Genomic DNA, 21,904 nt, shown 5'->3' on the forward strand with positions numbered 1-21,904 from the left:
AGTCTGAACTGCTGACTTTGGACAGGCATATTCAGAACATGCCTGTGTTTAACATGTTTTATTTACGTTTTTCGATTTAGTTAAGCCGTCCAATTGATATTTCATCGTGTCTTTTTCTATGTTGTGCTGTTATACTATTTTTTCAGTACAAGGGAGAATGTTTGGTACCATTTAAACGTTTTATCCTGCTGCAAATGTTTGTACCTGTCCTAAGTCAGGAATCTAGTATTTTTAAGGCCCTTCATAGCTGGTTGTTCGGTGTGAGACAAGGATTCGTGTTGAAGGCCGTACATTGACCTATAACGATTTACCTTTATAAATTGTTATTTGGATGGAGAGTTGTCTCATTGGCACTCACACCACATCTTTCTATATCTATTTACATGTCTGCCGGTGCGACAGCTTATTTGCACGAAATTTTGGTTGCAAGCAGTAAATGCAAAGAACATGGTACTCGACAAAAATTCAAACTTTTATAATGTATGTGTTTGTTGATATGTTTTGTTTTCTCTTCTGCTTTTTTTTTTAAAATTATTCCCCCCCCCCCCACCCCCGATTTTATGATGGGGGTGGTTTGTGTTTTAATAAATTATATTTTTTGTTGAAATAATATTATAACAGAATGCTTATATGTGTGTCTATAGGTACCAGTGATAGCTGATCTTCCAGTTGGTCAGAATTTAAAAGACCATAAGTTTGCGACCTTTCAATATAACATAAACATACCTATAAATATTAACAGAATGAAAGTGACTGACCCGCTACAAATCCTTAATTATATTTTAAATAAGCAAGGTGAGTAGGGTTAAACATATCTATACTACAGATTAAATGTCCACATACGTCAGCATTACCCTAAAACATACAATGGATTAATAGCACAATGGCGGGATGCAAACGTTCCAAGCCATGCCAAAATGATATACCACAAATGAACTAAATAGTAAGTGTTAATGATTTACAAAGAAAAATGAAAGAACGCTATAAAACGTGTTAAAGGTGGCTCGGATGTCTTCCTCAATCTCCGATTTTGTCGAAGCAGAAAACAATTGATTTAGATCTTCAATGAAATGCCCAAATTTTCAAAGAAGTATACCAAAATGCTCATGTGTAAAACTTATATAATTGTAAATATAGAAATTTATGTGTTTTATCATATTTACGACAGTATTTGTCTTTCATTCATTTGTTTTAACTTTAAAATGGTGTTTTGTGTTTGATTCATTTTTGATATCATCTTTCCATGGGATACAACTTAGATAGAAGAGACAATAACTCTGATAAAGTTAATTTATGACATAAAGTGTTGTGAATTTACCTATTTTAAGATGTAGCCAGAAATCAAGTTTGGTGACCCCATTTTTTCTTTCTCTTGTCTTAAAAGCATGTTATAAGAGCTCTCTTCTCAGATTTAATCTTAAATTCTATGGAATATATTTCTTTTTTTCATACAAAATTTTTCATGCATAATCTATACAAAATCTGACAATTTTGCACATCCCGTAGCATTAAAAAAAGACCGGTGACTAATACTTTTTGTTATTTTTTTTTAAAAAAGGATGATAAAAACTTCATTTTGATAAATAATTAAAAAAATCTATGGTTTTAATTAAGACACCCCAGCCACCTTAAGATGATAAAACACGCCGGTACCTAAATCTAAATATACTTCAAGACCGACATGTATTATTTTTGAAGTTGGTAATTTATATTTATCAACAAGGTCTTGATATCTCCCGATTGACCTATTTCGAAAAAAGGATGAGACCTTCTTTGAATTCACCCTGGTTTGTCAACTTTGTGTGCAGATATTGGTGACGTTTTAAAATGTCGGAATAGCAGCTGTAAGTTCTCAAATACCGAATGAGTTGGGAAATGTATATCTCATAGGCTTATTTTTTTTTTTATATCTATGTGTCACATTTTTACCTTTCTCGTTTACTATTAACGAAGTATGCCGAATGGCATCCCAAAGTAATAAATGTATAGCCTATGCTACCGTTTTTATATTGAAAAAAGTTTTGTAGATTGTTTCTTTAAGATGATCAAAGTTCACTTGAATAAAATGCAAATACTTTTAAAGAATATAGACTAAAGATATCTTGATTAAAATTGAGAATCGAAATATGGAATGTGCCAAAGAGACAAAACTCCACCGAAGAGGCCACCACTGGTCTAAAATACACGAGAAAATCCCGAACCCAGTGGCGGCGATGCCTGACCTCTTAATAAAAACATGTATTTGTAAAGTAAAAATTGACGCCAAACTTAACTCAAAAACATAAACATGAACTTAAATTAAAAATATAACCCTTACCAATGCCAGAGACTCCAGACCTAGCACAGTCAAAATGCAGCGGTGTTAAACATATTTAGTGAGATTTCAACCCAAACTCATATATCTAGTCAATGTAGAAAAATTATAATTGACATAAAAAGAACAAATATTCAGTTTCCTAATAACAACAACTTAACGCCAAAGTAAACACGCGTTTCTTTTCAAGCACAGCCAATGTTTCGCCAAATGACTTATGTGTTAACCAACCTACAGAGTTTACAAACGCAAGTTACATATGATTAAAGTATCGAGTAAACAAACGATGATGTGAACGCGGCGTTAACTTGGCTTTGAAGACTTTTTTAATGTCGTTTTGAGTTCATTTCCCTTAAAGTCACATGATAGCCGCTGTAGTTGAACGTTGCTGCAACGGTTGTAAATGATTATGTACTAGTATGCATTTATGATATTTTATGATTCTTTGCAGGGATATATTCATCAACAGGGACCGCTGGGCAGATATTTGAAAGTTTCTATCGTCCAAAAAGGAATATGCCTGATGTAGAGCTTACGTTTCTAGAGATTGCATTTGAAAGTGGGTCTGCGAGCAACCCAGCGATAAAAGATGCGGTAGGGAAATTACATGCTTTTACGTATACACAGTTATACAGTTTTGTCAATATAATGGAATTATATGCGACTTTTATACCATTATTATTAACAAGTTTAGGTAACCAATAAATCAGGTTTAATCATCCTTATTGTAAATTAGAAAATGACTGTACCCAGTCTTGAAAATGAAAGAGTATGCTACTAGTGTAGCTTCTTTAAAAAAAAAGAAAACAAGACAAAACTTAATAATTTGCTTGAAATAGAAATTTGAAAATAATAGGTATAGCCATTACTTTGTCTTGAGTTTGAAATACAAAGTTAATAAGCTTCACATTATTTTAAATGCAAAATTCAAAATCCTTTAGGACTAAAATTGATTTTTGAGTTATATAAATTTATACACCAACAGTTTATCAAACTTAAGACTACAGTTACACATAACTGCGTACATTCTCGTTTTGGTCTCTGTTGCGTTCTTGTTTCATTGGCAATTAAACCACATTTCATTTGTTTTCATATTGTTAATTTTATCTCCCATTTTCTATTTTTGTTGCTTGCAACTAAACATACACTTGCTTTGAAATATTTTATATACATGAAAGTTTAAACATTCTTAAGTTTTAGGCTTAAGGCGTAATAATGTTTAATAAGTAGAACTATTTTTTCAGATTCGCGCAGAACTTATTAGACGCGCCAACTCAACTAGCTTCCAAGTTTTATTGTATCCGCGATCACCAAAAAGTACTGGGGAAATTAGACTGGCTAGTAAAGACCCATTTGAATATCCTGTAATAGATCCGAGATACCTGTCCCATGCAGACGACATAGAAATATTTGTAAAAGGTATTCCTTGCTGAAAAAAATAGACGTATTATTATTAATTAGAGGTCTAAATTATTGAATTGCTTTCCCAGGAATTTCGGATGGGATTAATATAAAACAGAGGTGGTCTTGACTTTCTGACAAAGCAGCTGAAATGAATAATGTTTGTCCTACTTATTTATTTGCCATCAACATTAAACTCTTCACTTTTTCTGACAAAGGGACACTATACTCGCTGAAAGACAATACTACTAATGAGGAGTCGAGTACACGACTTTAATCTATGTTAACTAAATGAGGTCTTGATATTTATTTTAGCATGTACATATCTTTTCGTTCTAGATTTAAAAAAAGTAGTATATAAATACTGTTCATATTGGCCATACCGTCTTATTTTTTTAATATTGTTTGTTATATTTTATAGCTTAAAATAAATAAGGTCGTTTTGTTTTTCAAATACAATTGCATCTTTTTTTTTTTTTTTTTTTTTATGTCGGAGCGCTTTATAACCGATTATATGGTACAGGAGGGTTTTCTCATTATTGAAAGCCGTAACGTTGCATATAATTGCTTACATCCTATTCATTTGAACTTTGGTGGATATGTGTGTCATTGACAATCATACCACATCTCCTTTTTATACCGATAAAATGGGTCCTTCGACATTTCATGGTGATTAATTGGTGTTAGAAGTCGACTGAGGATTTTGTAATGATAACTAATTCGTAGAATCGGTGTCCTCTTATTTCCAGAGTTATAAGAGCGATTAATAGTAAGTCGACTGTGTTTCTAAGTTATGTTGAATTGTTAGTTGGTTTTGATCTACTTGCCATTTTTGGCTCAAATTGCCCGAAGATTTCAGCACTGTGATGATTAAAAAAGAAATAAAAGTTTTCTCAAATAGGCTTCCTAAAATCCAAACATCACAATACATAATAATTCTAATACGGATCAAGGAATCTCAGGCGACTGTTATACAAGTGTGAGGGGTATCTAGCTACAAAACCAGGTTTAATCTACCATTTTCTACATAAGGAAACGTCTGAGCTAAGTCACAAATATAAAAGTTGTCTTCCATTCTTTTCTATGTTTTTGATTTTGCCATTTGCTCAGAGATTTTCTTTTTTCATTTGTTTAGGTGTTAGATTTATGCAGTCGTTAGAACGAACTGAGGCCTGGAAATCTATTGGTGCTTCTTTTGTAAGAAAAGATGCACCTGGACATTGCGATGACATTATCTTTGATTCTGATAACTACTGGAAGTGTATTGGTAGACATTTCTTAATCTCAGCAGCTAATATTGTTGGAACATGCAGAATAGGATCAGCACATGACATATCTGCTGTTGTTGATCCACGGTTGAGGTATCTCTTATTAATACGTATTACACCCCAAAATACCCAAAGAGCAATATGAAATTAATGTATTAGATAATAATCAAATAAAAGTAAGTTAACTTTGCCTGAAATAAGAACCTTTAACATGTATAAAATGCATAAAATCGTTGTTTATTAATCAGGATCCTTTGTGCCAATTTGAAAATCCAGTGAAATATACTTAAATAAGCTAAACTAAATCAAGATTTGACATCTACATTCTAACAAATACAATATAGTTATTTCATAATTAAATTATCCAGGGTGATTGGAATCGAGAATTTACGAGTAGCTGATGCATCTGTCATGAGAAACATACCATCTGGTCAAACAAATGCTCCAACCATGATTATCGGAGAGAAAGCAGCAGACATTATCAAACAAGACAACGGTGGACACTACAGTCATAATTATAAGGGTAAACTTGCCAGAAATAATCAACGAAGATGTGTTAAATATACAAAACAACTTATAAGATATTACTGATTTATATTTAAGCAATTAGAATCCTAATCTTAAGATTTGAAATAAAAAAAAAATAAAAATGAAACAGATTTGTCCTTTTTTATATTTACTTAGATGGATGTACCAATGACACTTCATACTGTAATGAAAGTGAAAAGTTTTTTTTTATCTTTTCAACTTTGTACATTTGAACTTTGTTGTTTCGTTTCAAATAAAGATTGCTGCATTATGTGATATTTTATTAATACTCCTATTCATATGTCGACAAAGAACTGACATTAAATCAAAAATAAATCACAAAAATACTGAACTCCGAGGAAAATTCAAAATGGAAAGTCCACAATCAATTGGTAAAATCATCCAAGGATCAAACACATCAAACGAATGGATTGCCATGCATGGTTGCCTTGGTAGACACAAATGATACATAACGAAAAGACAACAGCATAGGATAGTCCCATATACCTCATTGTTAAATTCGCATGGCAGGTCATAAAAATATGAAAATGTAATAATATACGGTTAATGAGATAAATCTCCGCCAGAAACCAAATAACACAGACGTTAACAATTATAGGTCACCGTACGGCTTTCAACAGTTTGTAAGCCATGAAGGTTAATATAATACGAATTCAACGGGAAATTAACTCATCATAGATACCAGGATTGAAATTTTAAATTTACGCCAGACGCGCGTTTTGTCTACAAAAGACTCATTGACTCTCGAATCAAAAAATGTTTTAAAAAGGCAAAATAGAGTACGAAATTGGAAGCATTTAGTACCAAAAAAAATAAAAGTTTCGCCAAATACAGCTAAGGTAATCTATTCCTGAGGTAGAAAAACCTTACATGTAGTTTTTAAAAAAATCAAAGTTTTAAAATTTGTTAACATTTAATTTATAATTATGAACATATCAATGACACTTCAAGTCAACACTGAAGTGTTGACTACTAGGCTGAAGATACCCTCGGGGAAATAAATCTCCACCAGCAGTGGCATTGACCTTGTGGTTACAAATAAACTCATCATAGATAAACGAGATTCATAACTATGATATAACAACATGTTAGTGACTAACGACAGGCAGATACAGGATATTATAGAATAAATGGTGTATTCAGGCACCAACCCCGCACTCACCAACCTTCTTTTGATCTGTTGCTTTTACTTTCATAGTTATTTATGACATGTGGGTTTATGTGTGTCATTTTCACGAAATTTTATAGCAGTATGAAGTGATTTTACTTCATATCTGGTTATGTAAGTGTATTCGTTAAACGGATAAGCATGGTCACCTTATACCACAACAATACCACAATTAAATCGTTTTACGCTTCACACTTCAAACTGGACTCATGGATTGCATCTGCGGTTGGTTTTATTTGTATTTGAGTTATGTTTTCTTTTAAATACAAAAAATAAATACATTGTAAAGTATAAGACACAACATATCAAAAGAAAAGGATGAACCAATTTATAAGAATTTAACGAGATGTATTACATGTATTGATTTGTTTAATTAAACGATGTTTCTAAAATTTCTAACTTCTGATCTATTTTAACATTTTTTTTTATTTTGCATGGTTTTCTCGTAGACATTCATTTAAGAAGATACAACAATATTAATACATTTGGTTTTATTTATCCAAAGTTTGCTTTTATAGTTTGCTGTTCGGTGTAAACCAAGGCTCTGTATTGAAGAGGCACAAGAACAAAACAATTCAAACGGGAAGAACAAACGGTATAATCTATATAAAAAAACGTGAAAAGAGAAACATTTATAAACCACATCAACGAACGACAAATTCGGAACACCAGATTCCTGTACATATATACAAACAGGTACATGTAGGTTTAAAGACTGGTATTCAAGCTGTAAAAACTAGTATACCTTTGTTGAGTTACAAAGTTTGAATCATTAAGAAATTGGTATATTTGATAAATTTATAATCCAGTATAATGAAATTTAAATGAGTTAAATACGAGCAGATTTATATAAAGAGGGGTTTTAAATAGCAATCATTGCCAACGGTTTAATAAAATCAACGGTACTGATTTTGTTGCACCAGATGCGCATTTCGACAAAGCATGTCTCTTCAGTGATGCTCGTGGCCAAAATATTTGAAATCCAAAGCTTATATAAAAGATGAAGAGATATAATCCAAAAGGTCCAAAAAAATATATTCAAATTCGTGAAAGGAATCAGAGCTTTGCATGAGGGAGATACATTCCTTAATTTATAATAATTTCTAATATTTTGTAACAGCAAATTTTAATAACACAAACAATCCGTATTTTCATGCCAGTACCGAAGTACTGGCTACTGGGCTGGTGATACCCTCGGGGACTAATAGTCCACCAGCAGAGGCATCGACCCAGTGGTAGTAATAAAATCAACGGTACTAATTTTGTTGCACCAGATGCTCATTTCGACAAAACATGTCTCTTCAGTGATGCTCGTGGCCAAAATATTTGAAATCCAAAGCTTATATAAAAGATGAAGAGCTATAATCCAAAAGGTCCAAAAAATATAGTCAAATTCTTTAAATGTTGACTGATTTTTGAAAACTACTAAATTGGACCCCAACTTTTGACCTAAAAAAAAGTTCCTTAGCTTTACCCTCCTGGGTCTTTGGGTCCAGGCAATCTTAGACAATTGCCTATCGAGTGTACCTAGTGTGGACAAAAGCTTTGCCGTAGTGACTTTGCCATGAATTAAATAAGGGGGATGGTAGGGTCATCCGACCCCAACTTTGGACCTCAAAAGAAAAAATTTCTTAACTTTACCCACCTGGGTCTTTTAGTCCAGGCAACCTTATGCAATTGCCTATCGAGTGTACCTAGTGTGGACAAAAGATTTGCCGTAGGAACTTTGCTATGAATTAAATAAGGGGGATAGTAGGGTCACCGACCCCAACTTTGGACCTGAAAAAAAAGTTCCTTAGCTTTACCTACCTGGGTCTTTGGGTCCAGGCAACCTTAGGCAATTGCATATCGAGTGTGGCTAGTGTGGACATAAGCTTTGCCGTAGGGATTTTGCTATGAATTAAATAGGGGGGATGATAGGGTCATCCGACCCTAACTTTGGATCTGAAAAAAAAGTTCTGTAACTTTACCCACCTGGGTATTTGGGTCCAGGCAACCTCTAGCAATTGCCTATCGAGTGTACCTAGTGTGGACAAAAGCTTTGCCGTAGGGACTTTGCTATGAATTAAATGAGGGGGATGGTAGGGTCACCCGACCCCAACTTTGGACTAAAATAAAAAAGTTCCGTAACTTTACCCACCTGGATATTTGGGTCCAGGCAACCTTAGGCAATTGCCTATCGAGTGGACCTATTGTGAACAAAAACTTTGCCGTAGGACTTTGCTATGAATTAAATAAGGGGAATGGTAGGGTCACTCGACCCCAACTTTGGACCTAAAAAAAAAGCTCCGTAATTTTACCCACCTGGGTATTTGGGTCCAGGCAACCTTAGGCAATTGCCTATCGAGTGGACCTATTGTGAACAAAAACTTTGCCGTAGGACTTTGCTATGAATTAAATAAGGGGGATGGTAGGGTCACTCGACCCCAACTTTGGACCTAAAAAAAAGCTCCGTAATTTTACCCACCTGGGTCTTTTGGTCCAGGCAACCTTTGGCAATTGCCTATCGAGTTTACCAAGTGTGGACAAAAGCTTTGTCGTAGGGATTTGTTTTTACAAATTAAAGAAGCGGGATGGTAGGATCACCCTGCCCCAACTTTTGACCTCAATTGAAAATAATCCTTAACTTAACCCACCTGGGTCTTTGGGTCCAGGCAACCTTAGGCAATTGCCTAATCGAATTTACTTAGTGTGGACAAAAGCTTTGTCGTAGGGACTATGCTATGAATTAAAGAAGGGAGGTCGTAAGGTCACCCTGACCCCAACTTTGTACATAATAAAAAAAGATCCGTAACTTTACCCACCTGGATCTTTCGGTCCAGGCAACCTTAAGCAATTGGATATCGAGTGAACCTAGTGTGGACAAAGAAGCTTTGCCGTAGGAACTTTGCTTTGAATTAAAGAAGGGAGGTGGTAGGGTCACCCGACCCCAACTTTGAACCTAAAAAAGGTTCCGTAACTTCACCCTCTTGGGTCTTTGAATCCAGGCAACCTTAAGCAAGTGCCTATTAATTGAAACTAGTTTGAACAAAAGCTTTGCCGTAGGGATTTTTTTATGATTTAAAGAAAGGATATAGTAGAGTCACCCTACCCAACTTAGGACCTCAATTAAAAAAGTTCCGTAACTTTACCCAACAGCTGGGTCTTTGGGTCAAGGCAACCTTAGATTGTGCCTATCAATTGTACCAAGTGGGGACTAAATCTTTGCCGTAGGGAATTTTTTATGAATTAAAGTAGGTGATGGTAGGGTCACCCAACCCAACTATGGATCTTAATTAAAAAAGTTCTGTTACTCTACCAACCTGGTTCTTTGGGTCCAGGCAACCTTAGGCAAGTGCCAATCAATTGTACCTAAAAGGAACAAAAGCTTTGCCGTACGGAATTTTTTTTTTATGAATTAAAGAAGGAAGTTGGTAGGGCCAGCCGACCCCAGCTTTGCACCTCAATTAAAAAAATCCCTTAACTTTACCCACCTTGGTCTTAAGGTCCAGGCAAACTTAGGCAAGTGCCTATCGAGTGTACATATTGGGGACAAAAGCTTTGCCGTAGGAAATTTTTTATGAATTAAAGAAGGGGGATGGTTAGGGTCATCTTACCCAACTTTGGACCTCAATTAATAAAGTTCCGTAACTTTACCCTTCTGGGTATTTGGACTCAGGCAACCTTGGCGAGTGCCTATCATTTGTACTTTGTGGGCAAACAAGTTTTTGCCGTAGGGAAAATTTTATGAAGGAAAGAAGGGGGATGGTAGGGTCACTCTACCCCAACTTTGGACCTCAATTAAGAAAGTTCCGAAACTATACCCACCTGGGTCTTTGGACCAAGGCACCTTGGGCAAGTGCGTCTCATTTGTTCTTACTGGGGAAAAAAATCTTTGCCGTAAGGGAAGCTTTATGAAGGAAAGAAGGGGATGGTAGGATCACCCTACCCAAATTTTAGACCTCAAATAAAAAAGTTTCGTAACTTTATCCACCTGGGTCTTTGGACTAAAACAACCTTGGCCAAATATCTCACATTTGTACCTAGTGTGCAAAAAAGGTTTGTCGTAAGGAAAATTTGATGAAGGAAAGAAGGGGGATGTCAGTGTCACCCTACCCAAACTTAGGACCTAAATTAAAAAAGTTCCGTAACTTTACCCACTTGGGTCTTTGGTCCCAGGCAACCTTGAGCAAGTGCCTATCAATTGTTCCCAGTGGGCAAAACCTTTGCCGTAGGGAAAATTTTATGAAGGAAGAAGAGGGATGGTATGGTCACCCTACCCAACCTTTGGACATCAATTAAAAATGTTCCATAACTTTACTCACCTGGGTCTTTGGGTCCAGGCAACCTTAGGCAAGTGCCTATCAATTGTACCTAGTGGGGACAAATGCTTTGCCATAGGGATTTTTTTGATAAATTTAAGAAGGGGGATGATGGGGTCACCCTACTCCAACTTTGTACCTCAATTAAAAAAGTTCCGTAACTTTACCCACCTGTGTCTTTTGGCTCAGGCAACCTTGAGCGACTGCCTATCATTTGTACTTAGTGGGCAAAAAAGTTTTGCCGTAGGGAAAATTTGATGAAGGAAAGAAGGAGGATGGTAGGGTCACCCTACCCCAACTTTGGACCTCAATTAAGAAAGTTCTGAAACTTTACCCAACTGGGTCTTTGGGCCAAGGCACCTTGGGCAAGTGCCTCACATTTGTACTTACTTGGGAAAAAAATCTTTGCTGTAAGGGAAACTTTATGAAGGAAAGAAGGGGATGGTAGGGTCACCCTAACCAAATTTTAGACCTCAATTAAAAAAGTTTCGTAACTTTATCCACCTGGGTCTTTGGGCAAAGGCAACCTTGGGCAAATATCTCGCATTTGTACCTAGTGGGCAAAAAAGCTTTGCCGTAAGGAAAATTTGATGAAGGAAAGAAGGGGGATGTTAGTGTCACCCTACCCAAACTTAGGACCTAAATTAAAAAAGTTCCGTAACTTTACCCACTTGGGTCTTTGGTCCCAGGCAACCTTGGGCAAGTGCCTATTAATTGTTCTTAGTGGGCAAAACCTTTGCCGTAGGGAAAATTTAATGAAGGAAAGAAGAGGGATGGTAGGGTCATCCTACCAAACCTTTGGACCTCAATTAAAAATGTTCCATAACTTAACTCACCTGGGTCTTTGGGTCCAGGCAACATTAGGCAAGTGCCTAGCAATTGTAACTAGTGGGGACAAATGCTTTGCTGTAGGGATTTTTTTGATAAATTTAAGAAGGGGGATGGTGGGGTCACCCTACTTTAACTTTGGACCTCAATTAAGAAAGTACAGTTACTTTACCCACCCGGGTCTTTCGGCCAAGGCAACTTTTGGGCAAGTGCCTCACATTTCTAACTAGTGGTCAAAACGCTTTGCCGTAAGGAAATTTTTTATTAAGGAACGAAGAGGTGTGGTAAGGTCACCTTACCCGAACTTTGGAACTAATTAAAAAAAAATTACATGATTTTACTCACCCGGGACTTTGGCCAAGGCAAACCTTGGGCAAGTGCCTATGATTTGTACCTAGTGGGCAAAAAAGCTTTGCCGTAGGGAAATTTTATGAAGGGCAGAGGGATGGTAGGGTCAATCTTTGCCGTAGGGAAAATTCAACGAAGGAAAGAAGGGGGATAGTAGGATCATCCTACGTCAACTTTGGACCTCAATTAAGAGAGTTCCGTAACTATACCCACCTGGGTCTTTGGGCCCAGGCAACCTAGGGCAAGTGCCTATCATTTGTATCTAGTGGACAAAAAAAGTTGACGTGTGATTGGAATCGAAAATTAACGTGTAGCTGATGCATCTGTCATGAGAAACATACCATCTGGTCAAACAGATGCTCCAACCATGATGATCGGAGAGAAAGCAGCAGACATTATCAAGACAACGTAGGATACTACATTCATGCTTATTAGTGAAATTGTCAGCAATAATCAACGAAGATATGTTGAATATGCAAAACAACGTATGAGGATATCACTGATATATTTTCAAGCAATCAGAATCCTAATCTTAAGAATTAAAATAAAAAATAAATTAAAAAAAATCAGATTTGTCATTTTTTCTTATCTACTAATTTCAAGGTATAATGCAAGTTTTGAAACAAGACAGGTTTCCAAAGAAACAAAATGACAACTTTATATACATATAAGTCTATAAAAAGGACCAACCAGCAAATTTGATATGTGTCAGTGTCAATAATTTTAAAAACTCGATACAATCGACAATAGAAAACAGTTTAAAAATTTATCAGATTTACTGTATTGAAAATGATTAAACATATCAAACAGAAGAAAAAAAAATCAGTAAACACAAATAAAGCCTCTGAATTGAACTTGACACCTAACAAAGATTATACGGACCCTTGGAAATAGAAAACCTAAATGAAAGACAAAAATTGGAACATCAAACAAACCGTTCTGTTTTTTCCTCATTGGTAGTTGTATAATAGTTGTTAAAATTAAGAAAAATAGGTTGCATGAATGTTTTGTGCCAATAGGTAACGTAAACTCTATTTAAAAAACATGTTTATAAATACATGTAGATGTACTAATAACACTTCAAAATGTAGTGACTGTGGAAAAGGTAAACACTCTACCTGTCTTTTGAACTTTTAAGCTCTTTACATTTGAACTACGTTGTTTCGTTTCAAATAAATATTGCTGTATCATGTGATATGTTATCAATACTCAAATCCATATGTCGACAAAGAACTGACATTAAATAGAAAGTAAAATCACAAAAATACTGAACTCCGAGGAAAATTCAAAATGGAAAGTCCACAATCAATTGGCAGAATCAAAGGCACAAACACATTGAACGCGGGATTTAAATGCAAGATTGCCTTGGTAAAATAATAATACTCAAAGAAAAGCAGAGGATAGTACCATATTCCTGATTGTCACATTCGCATGGCAGGTCATAGAAATATGAAAATGTTGTATGATGGTCATTGAGATAAATCTCCGCCAGAAACCAAATAACACAGAAGTTAACAATTTTAGGTCACAGTACGGATTCAACAAAAAGTTAGCCATGGAGGCTAATATAATAATAACTGAAACGGGAAAACGAGATTCTTAACTATGATGTACACCAACAACCTTTTAGTGACTAAAGACAGACATATACTAAACACTACAGGATTAATGGTATTTCAGGCACCTTCTTTTTTGACCTGTTTCTTTTACCTGTAGAGTTATTTATGTATTTTTTTCTTGATACAAGATGTTTCATACCAGTATGAAAAGAGGGACGAAAGATACCAAAGGGACAGTCAAACTCATAAATCTAAAACAAACTGACAACGCCATGGCTAAAAATGAAAAAGACAAACAGAAAAACAATAGTACACATGACACAACATAGAAAACTAAAGAATAAACAACACGAACCCCACCAAAAACTAGGGGTGATCTCAGGTGCTTCGGAAGGGTAAGCAGATCCTGCTCCACATGTGGCACCCGTCGTGTTGCTTATGTGATTACAAATCCGGTAAATACTCTAATTCGGTAGGTCACATTCATGAAAGGGAAGGGGATTGTAGTTACGACGGAAGGAACATATCCGATATCATTTGTGAAACGGTTATTCCATAACGGTCAACCAACTCGTGATGGCGTCCGTAAAATTTACGGAGGGATGATTTCAACTTCACCATTTGGAACTTGAAATTCTGGTTATTAAGTTATTATTTAAAACGCATACCTATGGCCACCTTATACCCCAACAATACCCAAAACACATAAGTTTATACTTCTTTACACATCAAAAAGGACTCATGGATTGCATCTGCGTTTTTTTTTTGTTTTTTTATTTTTATAAATTTGTATATGTTTAATGGTTATTTTTCAAGATGAAACACATTACACAATAAAATAAAAAAAAAACACAAATCATCAAAAGAATAAGATTAAAACAGTTATAAAGTCTTTAAGAAGATGAAATACATATATTGATTTGGTTGATTAAATGATGTTTCTAAAAATTTTAACCGCCGATCTATTTTAACGTTCTGTGGTTCAGGAATATGACAGTGTTTTCCATTATTGTATTTGTTTGAGCTTTTGATTGTGACTGACTTTCCGTTTCGAATTTTCTTGGAGTTATTTTTGTTGTTTTACTTTGTTTTATGATGGTGTGTATTTTAAACAGACTTATGATTGTCGATTGCCCTTTTAGATATCCAAATCATTTTCATTGATTGTTTCTAAAAATATTCTTGTTCTGAAGTATTTACCATACAAGTCTGTAAAAAAATAACAATGTATAAGTTCTAGAATAAAAAGTGATGTAACCCAATCATCGGGAGCAAATAATCTCTTACCAGTTTCGTCTTTTTTTCCTTTTCGAATTTGATTTGTTACAAAAAGGGGATTTGACTTGTTTTCCCAGTTCTCTAATCTCCATCCAAAATGTATTTAAAAGAATGCTTAACTTTTGCCTTGAAACGTAAACATGTCTATTTTTTATATTAGGCCCTACCAGACTTAATGTTGAATGGCATATCCTTATTATTTTTTTCCAATTGCGATATTGTTCGCATTGTGTGGTTCCTTTAATCTATATTGGCTCAATTGTTGCACATGCTCTTTTGCCAAATGTCGGCGGCATCATCAGCCATGCTATTATTTTTATGTCTAAGATGTTGGCTAGTGACACGGTATTGTTTCAGAGTTAATTGTTTTCTGAATTACTTAACACACTAACGAACTGTGCAATCTACATCTCAATGCTCTGCTGAGTTGTTCAACTTGAGTCTTGTTGGTCCCAAATTACATGCTGCTTCAAATATAATATGAAGATAAAAATGGGAAATATTAGACATAATAGATTGAAAGTTCTAGAATAGTTACCTTAATCTAATATTGTCTATTATATATATACAAGAAGATGTGGTGTGCATATATTAGTTCAAATGACACAACTCTTCATCCATGTCATTATTTTGTATCCTCTGGTTTTATCCATTTGCTTTTATAGCTTTTTGTTCGGTGTAAACCCAGGCTCTGTGTTGAAGAGGCCCCAGAAATTACTAGACTAAGTGTAAAACTATTGAAACGAGAAAAACAAACGATATAAGCTATATAAAAGAACGAGAAAAGGAGAAGCACGTATAAACCACATCAACAAACGACAACTACTGAAAATCAGATTCAAGTTCATACATACATGTACATGTAGGTTTCAAGACTGGTATTCAAGCTAAAAAAAACTAGCTTACATTTGTTGAATTACAATATCAACAATACCAAAGCTTTAATCATGAAGAAATTTGTTTATTTGGTAAATGTTTCATCCAATATAATGAAATTTAAATTAGTTAAATATGAGCAGATTTTTACAAGAAGGGTTTTTTTTAAATGCAAATCAAAGGTTTAAATATTTACGAATTACTGAAGATAATTATGTGCAATGCATTTGAATCATATGTTTTTCTCTGGATGTAAAATGATGTTTTACATTATGAATTAAAATAGTTCTACTCAAATGAAAAGTACTAATTGTTTCCTGATTTGTATATGCTGCATTACTTTGATTTAAACTTCTGATATCACACATTTTAAACGAATCTATTTTCGGCCTGCATTTATAAAGTTTCCATATGTACATAAAAGTCAAAATGTTCTTCAGTGCTAGATTTTGAAAGCAGCGATGCATATTTAAATGTTTTTTTGACACAAAAAATATGACATAAACAACAATGAGTAAGTAACGTATATAAAAAATATAAAGAGTATATGGATTTTTATTAATATTTTGATAATAATTAAAATATTCGCATAACTTACAAAAGTCTGCAAAAGTCTGTTATAATTGAGGTTTTTAGTAATAATTGTTTAAGCATTCATTTTTTTCTAGTTATAATTTTGACATCGTTTCTGTTTAATAAACCACAATACGATTATTTTATTTCAAACTGGGAGGTTTGTGGACTTGTTTGTGGGTTAGCCTATTTTTTGAGGTTTTTGTTTGTTTATTTTTTTGCATGGCGATTTTGTTTTTATTTCTCTCCGACCTTTGAGTTTTGCCGGTCAACTTGGTATATCTGTCTCATTTTGGTAAGGTTTTCAGATTGATAAATGTTATCTGGACAGTGAGGATGAACCGGGACCCTGGATAAAACTTGGCTTTGTATCACTCTTATTTTTTTTTGATAACATGTATATACCAACTTTGACTTATTACTAGTTTAATTTTTTTTTTAAAGTACATCATTCAGTATACAGTTTTCATCACAAACTATTTAAAAGTTACCTTGATGGCTACATATTTGTTTCTGTTCTATGTAAATACAAAACAAATCGTTTTGTTAATATATCTTCCTGTTGATTGTAAATATGATAACAAATAATTATTGTATTACAAAAGATCATTTATGGAAGTTATGGTTAAACACATTGCATTAAAATCTTCCTTGTTGTAAAATTCGCTGAAAGTAGGTTAAACATGTGGTGGAGTTTTATCTTTAATTTAGGAATAAGTACTGTGATAATAGTTACAAAAGCAGGTTAGTCAAACACCGTATGGATTCAACGTTTTTATTATTCTACAACAGTATACATAATTTATTTTTCATATTTGGTCTGCTCCTTGAAAATTTTTACATCAATAATGTGCATGCAACGATGTAGGTTTCGTTCCAATATTGAACAGATTGGTGTTTGATATGCTTGCTATTATGTTTGACCAATCTTGTTTCATCGCCCTTGTGAATTCAAGGGATTGAAGTTTGGTCTTATTATTCAACGGAAACCTTCAAAATAAACTATACAGTCCATCTGATTGCATTCATTTAAAGAGTTAAGAGACAAAAAAGTACCAAACACTAATTTTTTTTTTTATATTACCGAAGGACCGATCAACTTTGAGTGCGTATTGTTTTTTTCATTCTATCATTATTTTGTACGAGGTAAGCATCAATTTATTTAGATTTTTTAAGCAAATAGCAAAACACTTTTAAAAAAACTTTAAGAATTAAAGTGATGACAAACACCCTCAATTCGAGTTTTGTCCTCCTGATTATAATATTTATTTCTTCAAATGTAGGATTCAAACAGACTCGTCGTTCCCTTAGCTTAAGTCTTTCATAATACAAATTGTAAACTAACAGTACTTTTTCAAACAGATTATAAAAGATTTCGACTGAAGGATAATCCTGTTGAAAGCATTAAATGCAAGCCAACTTCAACTATATCAATTAACAATGTATATGTGGAGGACGGGAAATGCAACAATAGTAATTGTGTTTTAGAAGACAATGACCATGCATTGATATACAGTAGATGTAATGATACAACGTCCTGTCTTCTAGATTTTAACCTAACCTCTACTTGCTTGTTAGGAAAGCGAAATTTCGATTTATTTTATGGCTGCAAAGGTAAAATGTGTCTTCAAGTTATATCATTCTTAATATTTCCTGCCTGTTAAAGTTGACATGGAATTTTAAATGCAAGTTAAAGACATATTCGACGGAAAATTTCGATTTTAAAGCATTGACTTATTGTTTGACAACATTTGCCACTAATATTGTTTATTAGTGTTTTATCATTATTATAATCATAGATAAATGCTTTTAAAATAATATCAAAACCGATGTTGACGAACAAACTGATACATGTAACAACATGACAATAAACGAAAAATGACAAGCACTTGTTACTGTAGAGAAAACAAACAAGAAATTTTAAAGACTGAGCAACACAAGTTTCACTAAAACAAACTTGAGTGATCACATGTGCTTCAAAAAGGTAAGCAGGTCCTCCTCCACATGTGCCACATGTCGTTATTCACATGTTGCCCGATACAGTTATTTTGTAATTCATTTCTACTAGACAATAAATGTAAATTAATAGTAATTACCACTTACTACTGTAAACCTTTACTAAAACATTTCCTACACACATAAATCTTATCTTGCAATTTAAATGAATTTAATATTAATAAAAACAGGATATTATAATAATCAATTTTTACCGTTATGTTGTGTATAGAGCTATTAGATGAAGATATTAGTTTTTAAAGTTATTGATTCGCTGAATATTAAATTTAGAAACTGTTCTTTAAGATAAATGGTCATAAGAGATTTAATTACTACACTGACAAAAATTTAACCAAGTGATGATATTTTGTTTGCAATGTGTGCCAATCTGGGGCGTTGAGATGTGCCTGTTCAAAAACTTCTTCAGTTACATATGAAAGTATCGGTTTTGTTTATACCAGATATTGCGAAGTTGTTTAAGGGGAGTGACGCAAATCGAATATGTCCACGGCACTTACAATTTCCTAATTGTACTGTAATAGATCTTGGTACTTACTATTTTGGAGATTGTTGTGCGTAGTATGAACACATAAAACCACGACACAGCTATCGATAAAGACAAAGGCGTTTTGGCAGAGAAAAATAAGATGTGTAAATAATGAGAGATGCAAATTGTAGATACATTAGATAAACGTATGTGGTCATTGAAATTTTTAATTGACACCGTATTTGTTGCAAATGAGAGAAGATATGTACCTCTAGTCTTTGGTTTGCTAAACCTAAAACGTGTATTGTTGATGGCAGCTGTTATTTAATAGTCCGTTTCTATGCTTGTTGCATTTTTTATTTGTAGCAGTTCAGTGTTTCTTTTGTTCCGTTGTCTTTCTCTTATAACTGACGTGTTCCAACGATTTTGGTTTATGACCTGGACTTGTTTCAGTTAACCCGATTCATTAAGCCGTATGTTACTGTTGTTTTAATTTATTAGTAATGTGTCTTTTCATATCTGGAAACTTACTATTATTGTAGAAAGAACGCGTACAAGTTAAAGGAAACATGGTTCATTTAACGGCTATTACCAAACAAGAAAAACAAATGCTATAATACTTTTCTTGAAAGACATTTAGCAATTTCATTTATTATCTTTCATTTGTCTTTGAGTTGATTAGTCATTTTCAACCCAATTTGTTTAAATCGCAGTTTCTAATTTTCCTGAATAAGGAAAATTTGATACGGAAAACAATGAAAGTCAGTATTTGATAGTACATTGACAATGATAAGACCAAAAGCAAAATGAACAGGATATCTAGCGAGTGGTTAAACATGCCGAAAATTAGCACACAAAAAAGGCTATTTTCAAGCTTTGACCGTAACTCGAATGCTGTTTGCTGCAGTCTGACTTTCTAAGTTGTGACTTCATTAACTACATAGACAGTGGTAAGATTAGTTTGCAAGTTTCGTTCAATATTGATGAATTAACGATCTGAAAACACAAATTAACTATAATCATTACTGACAAAATTAGTACCGAAACAGTAGTGGAAAAAATCAGCACTGAATGTATATAGATTTAGTTTCATTTGTTATACTGAAATCAAAGAAAGTATACCATTTTAAGTTTTTAGTCATGCGAACAGAACTGATGTAAGCGGGTAGAAATGTACAAAAAACGTAGGCACATTCTTGATAATGTATAAAACTGAATACTGCAGCAACATTTGCTGGTGAAATGCTGACGAGAGAAAAACCAGAGTATTAGTGACAGATCAGTAATTATTATAAATCATCAGGCCTTCATAATTGATAAAAAGAATAGCTGTTGAAATATTTAACATTCCAAGATTTATATATATTATATTGTGTAATATAAAAAAAAAGAAGATGTGATATGATTGCCAATCAGACAACTCTCCACAAGACAACATATGACATAGAAATAAACAATTATAGGTCACCATACGTCCTTTAACAATGAGAAAAGCCCATATCCATAGTCAGTTATAGAAGGCCCCGAAATGAAAAATATCAAAAATTCAAACGAGAAAACTAACGTTCTAATTTATGCATAAAATTTAAAAAAAATGTAGCGCAGCGCATCAACAAACGACAACCACTGAATTACACGCTCCTGACTTGGGACAGGCACATATATACAGAATGTAGCGAGGTTAAACAGGTTAGCGGGATCCCAATTATTAGTTATATTTTCGACAATTCAAGTATTCATAAGTCTGTACGTTGAAGTATTTGTCGCACCGTTATTCTATTTTATTATTCAATTTATTCTCTTATGTGATGTTGAATTTTCTTTACTTATTAGAACCAGAAAGTTATGCATGCAATTTTGAACAGGACTTCTGCAAATGGCTGCCAGGAAATTGGACACGAAGAAAGCATACAGCCGGTAAGGATTTACAATCTGCTAAGTCACTATATTTATGAAATGGGATAGAGTGGTCTCTTGAATTTTTGGGGACTTGGAATCATTGCAGTAAATCATAATATTCTTTTTCATACCATTTTGAAATGTTTACAACTTTTTCAATACACAGTAATAATTATCAACCAAGGATACATGTAAGAGAACATGAATATCAAGCTAACATATTTTTAAGACTAATTTCACCAATACAGAAATCCGGATTGAACAAAAACGCTTTAAGACGACAACAAATATATTTATATTTAAGAGTTTGTTCTTTTTTTTCAATTTAGAATATATTGTTACGATCCCTTATGAAATCACCTCATGGCGATTATAATGTTAACAACAATATTGAAACATATGAGCATATCATTCTGAATTACGTCGTATATGTACCATGTGCACGTTTGGCACAAAATATGTCTTAGTTTTATTGCAAGCCCAACTATTGAGAGTCGTAAACTACCGCTCATAGAAAGTAACGGGAGATAATAAACATGCTCAAATTATTAATATCAATTTTCCTTGGGCTATGTCGTATATTATTTCATGGACAAAGCGCCATGTATGAAAGCTATGTGTACAATATGTAAAAGGGAAGACATGGACGGTAAATTAGGTCCGTATACATTTAATGTCGGTAAAAAATGTTTCAAGAAAAGCCATTATGAAAATATACCAAACGATATAGTGGAGGTGAGTTTTTAGTTTGATTTGTTACCTATTAAGAAAATGAAATTTCCCAAATTTTGATTAAAACGGCGGAAGAATTACATTTCTTTTCACATATAGTTTGTGTTAGCACGTATTTATCATCAGAGCTGGAAATTAAAATAATCAAGTCTTACACTATATCAAAATTAAGAAATAATTCATGGGGGCTTGAATAAATCGTGATTTTACCACGGGTTGGCCCTTTATGACAAATATTTTACCCTGAGCGATAACGAGGGGTAAAATATCGGCATAAAGGGACAACCCGTGGTAAAATCTAGATATATTCAAGCCCCCATGTTTTATG

The 21,904-nt window shown here is 33.8% G+C and overlaps 1 long non-coding RNA gene across 1 annotated transcript; it reads left to right on the plus strand.

Annotated features, from left to right (window-relative positions):
- Positions 1-17,099: 17,099 nt before the first annotated feature.
- Positions 17,100-20,864, plus strand: LOC143046795 (uncharacterized). The gene is made up of 3 exons (XR_012969283.1): positions 17,100-17,207; positions 17,826-18,077; positions 20,779-20,864. It is a non-coding gene; the product is annotated as an uncharacterized LOC143046795 (long non-coding RNA).
- The last annotated feature ends 1,040 nt before the right edge of the window (positions 20,865-21,904 follow it).

The sequence above is a fragment of the Mytilus galloprovincialis genome, chromosome 9, assembly GCF_965363235.1.
Source record: "Mytilus galloprovincialis chromosome 9, xbMytGall1.hap1.1, whole genome shotgun sequence".
Lineage (NCBI taxonomy): Eukaryota > Metazoa > Mollusca > Bivalvia > Mytilida > Mytilidae > Mytilus > Mytilus galloprovincialis.